The sequence below is a fragment of the Mercenaria mercenaria genome, chromosome 13 (assembly GCF_021730395.1).
Source record: "Mercenaria mercenaria strain notata chromosome 13, MADL_Memer_1, whole genome shotgun sequence".
Classification (NCBI taxonomy): domain Eukaryota; kingdom Metazoa; phylum Mollusca; class Bivalvia; order Venerida; family Veneridae; genus Mercenaria; species Mercenaria mercenaria.
The window spans coordinates 2,364,413-2,373,956 of record NC_069373.1 but is presented as its reverse complement, the minus strand read 5'-3'; the positions used below and the strand labels follow the sequence as shown (position 1 = coordinate 2,373,956).

Below are 9,544 nucleotides of genomic sequence, written 5' to 3'. Positions count from 1 at the left end.
TTTTTTAGTAAATAATAAGTCACAAAAATGTTATTTATTTAATTTAACTTATATAATGATCCTTTATAACAAAGTTTATTAAAGCCAGCTACCTTGACTTCAGTGTACATATATGATATGCATATATATAGAACCGGCTACCTAGAGCTTTAGTCTAGGTAACCGGAACCGGCTACCTAGCCACTGCCTTTTGGTAATCATCATCCGGATCATTTATATAATACGTGAATTGAAAGTTAAACACACTCCGTACCATAACGTGTGCTATTCTGGATACACATTCCGGGACTACGGAAAAATATGAGCGACAGATCTCTGGAGAAAATTTGTTGACAGTTATTTCAGCAATCGAAGTTATATTTTCCACAGGCACAGGTAAGGTACTCGTAATAAGTTTTGATTACTGGCATAACAATTAACATGTTTTATCAGTGTTTATGATATGACAATTTTCATGTATCTACTTTAGTTTTTTATTCAGACTCTATGATTTGTTCATAGGAAATACCAGAAATACCTAACAACAGTATTTCAAGCTTTGTATTACATGTAGTCAAAATAATTTGACAATCAGATTGGTATATAAAGTTGTGACGGGGAAGTCAAAACGTTAGTTCTGGCTACCATAACTTAACTGACGCCATTTTTATATTCTAAAAGTCATCCATTAGAGATCCATAACATTAACAGCTGAAGCTGGATTATTTTAGCTGTGTAACTGTCAATACTCTGAAAGACCAAAATAATGGCAGATATATCACAATACATAGTCTAAATAATGAGACCTCGGGTAGACCGATTTTACATTTTGATATTTTACGTTGTCTAGCTGGAGGCGGATATCGACAAGTCAAAAAATATAACGATATTCAACTCTCGAGTACAATTATTTGGACTACACAATACACAGTCGTGTAATGTTATTGGTTTTATCGCTTGCGCGTTATGCTGTGTAGATGACTGATGTGGTAAACAATAATCATGTACAGTACATACCTACATTCATTGCATTGGTTTAAATCACCGAATAATTCGTAATTTTGGAAATCATTTGATAAATTTTACTTAAAGCATTATAAATTATTTCTCAGGAATTTAATCTCCTTTTGCTACAAGTAAGTTTTGTTTGAATCTTTGGCGAGCTTGTGACATATTTGCATTTAAACATATAGCTTGTAGCATGTCAGCTGTGATGAAAATTCCAGCGGAATTTTCTCCACTATTTGGGTCTTAAAGTAATTGACACAAGTGGAGGTATTGCCCATATGAAACAATTATCTCGATACTTCCTAGGATTGCGTCAAATTAGTTTTACTATGATTTCAAGATGAAAAATATGTTCCTGGACTCTTATATTTTACAAATCAGGCCTGTTTTGTAGGATGCTAAAGTTATGTCCTAGATTTTGACATATACAGTATACACACATTACACATTTTCATTTTTTGTGTGTGACCATATGTTTTTTTTATTTATTTTAAAGATTTTTGTTGCTTATTTGTTCCTCAAATATTTCCAGCACCAGATATGCGGAAAACATAATTAAGATTAAATGATCTGTCACAACATAATTTGATATCATTGTGTCTTATGTATTTTGTGCCAGTTGGATCTGCAATATTTATGTTGTGTCTTGACAGTTATTTATGTTTCAAAAGGAAAAAACTATCAATCCATGAACTATTTAGATTATTGGTTAAATCATATTTGATTTGTTAGTTTGCAAGAAGATTAAAGAATGATGTAAATAACACACAACATCTGGAAAGAGAAGGTCCATGCCCCTATACAATCCTTAAAAGGAATTTCTAGGGTTACAGGATCCCTACCTCTAGAATCACATACTAGAGGTAAGGATGTGTGCCCTTAGACACTTCTAAGTCTGTTATAAAGGAAGATTTCCCTACTTTCTTTAGACTGATTTTGCATCCATTCAATTAAAAAAAAAGAAATTGAAATTTTAGCCCCATTGTCATTGAAGTACTGTAACAGGATATTTTAATGTTTGAAAACAGTGTATAATATTCAATTTCCTGTCTTAAAAATAAAATTGTATGTAAGATTCCCTGTAAACAACACAGTAAGCTAAGTGTACAAAGCAATGGGAGCATTGCAATTTTTATGCCCCCACTTTGCGGGTGGGGGCGGGGGGGAGGTGAGGGGGGGGGCGATGGAGGGAGTGGGGCATATAGATTTGCTCTTGTCCGTCCGTCCTTCCGAAAATGTTGTGTCACTGTGTAGCTGTGAAACTATTTCACGTAGAGTCACAAAACTTTACAGGAATGTTGGTCAGCATGTGTAGTTGTGCACATGGGCAGTCGCGTCCGGATTCATTCAGTCTTGTAGAAGTTATGGCCCCTGACTTAGTAAAAATTGGTCATTTGAATGTTGTGTCGCGCATAGCTCCAAAAGTATTTGACCTAGTGTCACCAAATTTTACAAGGAATGTTGGTCAGCATGTGCAGTTGTGCACCTGGGGTTTCGCGTCCGGATTCATCCAGTCATGTAGGAGTTATGTCCCCTGACTTAGTAAAAAATTGGTCATTTTAATGTTGTATCGCGCATAGCTCCAAAAGTATTTGACCTAGAATCACCAAAGTTTACAGGAATGTTGGTCAGCATATGCAGTTGTGCACCTGGGGTTCGCGTCCAGATTCATTCAGTCGTGTAGGAGTTATAGCCACTGACTTAGTTAAAAATGGGTCATTTTAATGTTGTGTCATGCGTAGCTCCAAAAGTATTTGACCTAGAGTCACCAAAGTTTACAGGAATGTTGGTCAGCATGTGCAGCTCTGCACCTGGGCTTTCGCATCCGGATTCATTCAGTATTGTAGGAGTTCTGGCCCCTTACCTGGGAAAAAATTGTCATTTTAATGGGATGTAGTGTAGGCATCTGTGTCCCATGGACACATTTCTAGTTTGTCAAAATTCTATACACCCATTTAAAATAAACTGGATGTATTATGGGAATGCGGGCCGGACATAACTTCTTCATGTATAGAGGGATTTTGATGTAACTTGGGACAGTTGTTCGCCATCATGAGACGGAGTGACATGTACAAAAACCAGGTCCTAGGATTAATTTACAGACTTTGTATCATCTCTTCTTCGTGCGCTGAGGGATTTTAATGTAACTTGACACAATTGTTCACCATCATGAAACATAGTGTCATGCGCAAGAATCAGGTCCCTAGGTCAAGGTCACAATTAGAGGCCAAAGGTCACATACAAGAATGACTTTGTCCGGAGCATTTCTTTTTCATACAGGAGGGAATTAGATGTAAATTGGCACATTTGTACACAGTCATGAGGCAGAGTTGAGGTCTTGGCACATGTTTGACTTATATAATACTATTCAGATGATTAGGCATGATTGTGGAAGACATGCATTTTTTTCAAAAGCAGCTCTAGTTAAAGTTACTGAAAGTTTACTACAGTATTTTCATTATCATAATCATTTAAAAGATGAAGTACCGGTATTTCACTGTGTACATACATTCGTAGTATGCTATTAGTTACTCGCACATCTACTGGTATTAGTCAATACTGATTTCCTGTGTTACTGTGTTATATGACTTGATGTGCATGCACAGAAATATACATGTCAAATGACAGAAATCTGTGTCCTAGATGTGGTGATATTATTTAAACAAAACACATGACATACATCAATGACATTTTAAAACATTTTTTTTCAGGCATTTCCCCAAACGGTAGGAGAATTTTGATAGAGATTCTGCATATGACGGACTACAATATATTAAGGTAAATTTATATACAATATATGCTCATGTGTAACAACAATTTCTTGGTTTCAGTTTTGTCCTTAATATCATTATCTGAAATACCATATCACTTTGCATATTGTACCTTTAAATTAGTATTCTGTCATCACAGCCACATACCCCCTTAATTATGCCCCTTTCAGTGTTCAGTTTTAACTGCAGAAATTATATGTTACCAGGTTTCTGAGAAACTGTTTGACTGCTTTCAGGATCATTGTTACAATAATGCTACCGTAGGATGATTCACAGAGTAGGTTTTATAATTCAAGCTGACATTTTGTCAACGCCCGGGTTTCACTCAGTATAAATTTTGTGGAAAGTTTTGCATGTAAGCAGGTTTCTCAGGAACTGGTGTACTTAACGCTTTCAGACTTTTCATTTATAAGTCTATTTATAAGTCTTTGCCACCTTGAATTGACCATTCAGAACTTGGTTTCACATCTCTGGCTTACGGTTTACCAAAGTTTGCCCATTTTTAAACTCACACAATTTTTGTAAAGCTTTTGTATGTAAGCAGATATTGTGTGGAAGGATTTCAAACAGTTAAAAGTGCTGCCTTTTACCAGTTCTTGTTAGCTCATCCAAGCCAAAAACTCAGGATGATTATTGTGATCGCTCACCATCCGGCATCCTTCTACCCTTCCGTCCACACTTTCCTTTAAACAACATCTCCTCCTAATTTTGATGAAACTTCACAGGGATGTTACTTGGATGGTCTTTGAAAATTGTTCAAAGAATTGAATTCCAAATAGAACTCTGGAAATTGCCATGCCAACAAAAAGGAAAAATTTGAAAAATCTTCTTGTCAAAAACTACAGGTCATAGGGCTTTTATGTTTGATATGTAGCATCATCTAGTGGTCCTGTACCAAGATTGTTCAAATTATTCCTCTTGGGTCAAATATGGCCAGACCCTCGGGGGAGAGTCAAATGGCGTACATAGACTTATATTGGGAACACTTTGAAAATCTTCTTGGCTAAAACAACAAAGCATAGGGCCTCAATATTTGGCATGTGGTATCATCTAATGGTCCTCTATAAAAATTGTTCAAGTTATGCCCCTGGGGTGAAAAGAGGCCCTGTCCCGGGGGTACCAAGTTTTACATAGACTTGTAGGAAACAACTTAAAAAATCTTCTTGTCTGAAACCTCAAGACCTAGGCCTTTAATGTCTGGAGTGTAGCATTGCCTTGTAGATCTCTACCAAGACTGTTCAAATTATGTCCCTGGGGTGAAAAGAGGTCCCGTACCGGGGGTCCTAAGTTTTACATAGAATTAAATAGGAAAAAAAAATTGTCTGAAACTGCAAGGCCTAGACTTTTGAATTTTGGTATGTTGAATTGGCTAGTGGTACTTTACAAAGATGTTCAAATTATGTCTCTAGGGTAAAAAGAGGCCCTGCCCTGTTATAAATTAACTTCAAGTGGTATATGTAATGGAATTAGGAAACCTATTGTTTCCCTTTTATAAATTATATGTAATTTTATTTGATTTTCAGGAGCAGTAGCGGAGTTATCAACCATTGTATTCTAGTGTCTGTAGGACAACTACACAAGGACTTTTTCAACAATAAAAGCTGTCCACACTCAGCAAAATGACTTGAACATAAAAAGGCTAAGCATGTATATGCCGATACTTCATTCAACATGTTCCACTCAAAGGAAATGCTGCCTTTGCCCAACAATAATGAGAGTATAGCTGAAAGTACTGTATTACTACACTTGTGTAAGAATGAGTAATTTTAGAAACAAAATGTAGAATCAACTTCAATTTCGAACAAAAAAACTTCGAGAAAGAATTTTAACACAGATAAAGTGGCATGAACAAAGTCGAACCCTTTGTGGCAATGGAGGAAATGCGACTGTCGGGAAAGTTTACCAGACATAAATTCTTGTCAGGTCAACAAATCAGCTCCTACTTCTCTCGTTTTCATCAACTCGAAAAGACAACAGATGTTGAAGATTATGACTCGGATGTTAAAGAAGATGGAAGAAAGCTATACGGTAAAAAAGTTCTTTCAAGTCTAAATTGACAGCAGCCACTAAAGACAGAATATGACTACTTCCATGGCTGACAATTTAAAGTTAGCAGAAGACTTAAGAAATAATTTATAGCAAAACTGTTTTTTACTTTGTTTTTTTCACAATGGGAGTTTTAGGTCAAGCAAGAGCAGTTATTTCATATTACGTTTAACAGTCAGATTGTTTAGTGTTTAAACATGTCTTGCTAGAAATTATTGCTATTCTAATATATCTGGTATGTAAAAGTTATATCAAACATGACGGAACTGTTTATTTTGCACATGTATGGCACCAAATGTTAGTCGTCACATTCTTTGTCAGTACCAGAAATGGTATGCTTGCACATTGAAATGGCGTTTCCGATGTTGGTAAAACCCATGTGATATTCCCCATGCCAGATGAATTTCGTGCTGTTAATGACAACTAGAGATTCATGCACATATATCGTTTATGTAAAATTCGAAAAAGTCAGATATATTGATAGTTTCTCTACGTTTCTTTTAGTATATTTCTTGATTCAAAAGATGTTACTTTATGGTGATAACACAACGTTACACTACAAATGATAAAGCTAAAATGGAACTTTATTATTGTGCATCACTGAAAGGTCATGACATCATTTCTGCTTACAGACATCTATTTCTCGCACTTTACAAACTCTAAGAAAGAGTGCTACAAAGAAAGTATTTCTATTTGCTTTATCTATTTTTTTATTTGTAAAATACTGTGTGCATGGAAACTAGTCTGTCAGAATATAAAACTTTTATGTATAAGACAAGCAAGAAAAACCTTCAGTCATGTGTTTAAAATTCAGATAGAAATATCCGTCCCTCGGCCACCTGAGCATGGGTGCATGGTATCGAGGATTGTAGAGTTGCCGCCCAATGTGCAGGTGCCCTCGGGATGGATATTTCTATCTGATTCGTATAACAAATGACATATATTATTAATACATCTTGCAGAATTGTTCCATTAAGGCGCAAATGAAAGAGAAAGCGTACAGCAAATAACTAGCTCAGGGTACATGTATGTGTAAATTAATCAAGAAGGTTGTGTTTTGTGATATTTTGTTTAAAAACATGTTTTCTAAGTAAAATATTTTATCAAATTTGAAGCGCTGGTTCTTGATAAATACATGGTGCTCCATTGAAGTGACATCAGCATTAACATAGAAACATTATGAAGGGGTTATACCAAAGCAGAATAATTTCACAAGGGCCTAGGCGAATAACACTGCATATAACAGTTTAATTTTATTAGCTCAGGGTGAGCTTTTGTGATTGCCCTTCGTCCGTCCACAATTTCTTGTCTGCACGATAGTGGTTTCATTTATGATTTTATTTTAACCAAACTTGCACACAACTTGTATCACCGTAAGATCTTGGATCCTTTCTGGAACTGACCAGATCTTATTATGGGTTCCAGGGTTATGGCCCCTGAAAGGGCCAAAATTAGCTATCTTGACCTTGTCTGCGCAGTAGCAGCTTCATTTATGATTTGATTTTAATCCAACTTGCCCACAACTTTTATCACCGCAAGATCTTGATTCTTTTCCAGTATGGGTTCCAGAGTTATGGCCCCTGATAGGGCCAGAATCAGCTATTTTGAACTTGTCTGCACAATAGCAGCTTCATTTATGATTTGAATTTAATCAAACTTGCATAAAAACTTGTGTCACCATATTAAGATCTTAGTTCCTTTCTTGAACCGGCCAGATCCCATTTTGGGTTCCAGAGTTATGACCCCTGCAAGGGCCAAAATTAGCTATTTTGACTTTGTCTGCACAATAGCAGCTTCATTTATGATTTGATTTTAACCAAATTTGCACACAGCTTGTATCACCATAAGATTTCAGATCTTTTTTATACGCCCTAAGAGACGTATTATGTTACCGCCTCGGTGAATGTCTGTCTGTCTGTTGGTTAGCGATTTCATTTCCGCTCTGTAACTCTTGAACCATTTGAAGGATTTCAAAGAAACCTAAACAAATGTTCACCTCATGGAAACGATGTGCAGAGCGCATGTTTCAGATGGCTCACTTCAAGGTCAAGGTCACACTTAGGGGTCAAAGGTCATATGACTTTGTTTTGTGTGTATATTGCTCTGCATTTGCGTTGCATTGCATTGCTCTTGTTTTTTAGCTCGACTATTCGAAGAATAAGTAGAGCTATCCTACTCACCACTGCATTGGCGTCGGCATCACACCTTGGTTAAGTTTTTCGTACCAGTCCACTTCTTGACAAATTCTTTTGAGATAAAGCTTGGAAACTTTCAACACTTGTTTACCATCACCATTTCCAGTTATAGGCAAGAGCACATAACTCCATCAAGAATTTTGGTTGAATAATGGTCCTTTTTGACTTAGAAATCTTGGTTAAGTTTTTTGTACCAGTTCATATTTTGGCAAAGTCTTTTGAGATAAAGGTTTGAAACTTTCAACACTTATTTACCATCACCATAACCAGTTATAGGCAAATGTACATAACTCCATCAAGGAGTTTAGCTGAATTATGACCCCTTTCTACTTAGAAATATTGGTTTAGTTTTTCGTACCAGTTCATGTTTTGTGTAAAGTGTTTGACATATGGCTTTGAAACTTTTATCACTTATTCAGTACAATAGTCTCTATCTGTAGGAAAGAGTACATAACTCTATCATCTATTTTGGCTGAATTACGGCCCTTTTTGGACTTAGAAATCTGTTCTGTTTTCATACAAGCTCATGTTTTGTCAAAACTATTTGACATATAGCTTTTAAACTTTGAACACTTGTTTATCATTACGATTTCCATCTGTAGGCAAGAGTACATAACTCTGACAACTATTTTGGCCCTTTTTGGACTTTAAAATTGCCATTTAGTGCAAGACTTATCGAAATCCATAAATACTGGAACATTGTCTAATCTATTTTTTTCTTTTGTCTGAATATCTATCCTAATATTTTGACCCCATTATTCAATCAATTCTTCGAATAGTCGAGCGCACTGTCATCAGTCAGCTCTTGTATTTGGCAGATTCTTCTTTTGTTCACTTACAATATTTTTTTTTTTAATTACTTCCCTTTCATGTTACTATAAATAGCTTATTTAGTAACTTTTAATTATTGGCCATAGGGAAAAACTGAGACCACTTTCCTGTGGTACAACATGGATGGTACCTCCAATTTATAAGTGTAGTTTGACATATCTGTACCTTTAAGAAAATTTCAACTATATTTTCTCATGATTCTTTTGATTAAACTTGATAATGATTTTTTTACCTTCTTGTCCTTATGTGCAATGATGACAGTTGAGCGATATAGGGCCATTATGGCCCTCTTGTATACTGAAACATAATATACTATTTCTTCTATTATGGGTTCAGGTCAACAAGAATATAGGGAAGCACTACTTTATAGTAAATTTACAAATTATGTTAAATTGTTGTAGTGTTAATGCAACAGCATGAAAATACTCTCTGAATCAATAATAACTAGAGCCTTGATATTTGACTGTGATATCAAAGTTAAAATGTCTTCTGTAATTATTCATCCACCACCACAGTTGTTGTTATACGGATGGTGTCTGTCAATCTGTCCTTCTGTCCATAACACTTTATGTCTGCTCTATATCTCCTTAACCCCTTGAAGGATTTTCATGAAACTTTAGTCAAACAATCACCTCATCAAGATAATATGCACAACTTATGGGTCAGCCATGTCTGCTCAGGGTCAAGGTCACAACTCGAGGTCAGTGGTTTGAG

General features: G+C 35.8%; 1 long non-coding RNA gene across 1 annotated transcript; it reads left to right on the top strand.

Annotated features, from left to right (window-relative positions):
* Nucleotides 1-216: 216 nt before the first annotated feature.
* LOC123532384 (uncharacterized) lies at nucleotides 217-7,026 on the top strand. The gene is made up of 3 exons (XR_008366647.1): nucleotides 217-375; nucleotides 3,699-3,765; nucleotides 5,282-7,026. It is a non-coding gene; the product is annotated as an uncharacterized LOC123532384 (long non-coding RNA).
* Nucleotides 7,027-9,544: the final 2,518 nt, after the last annotated feature.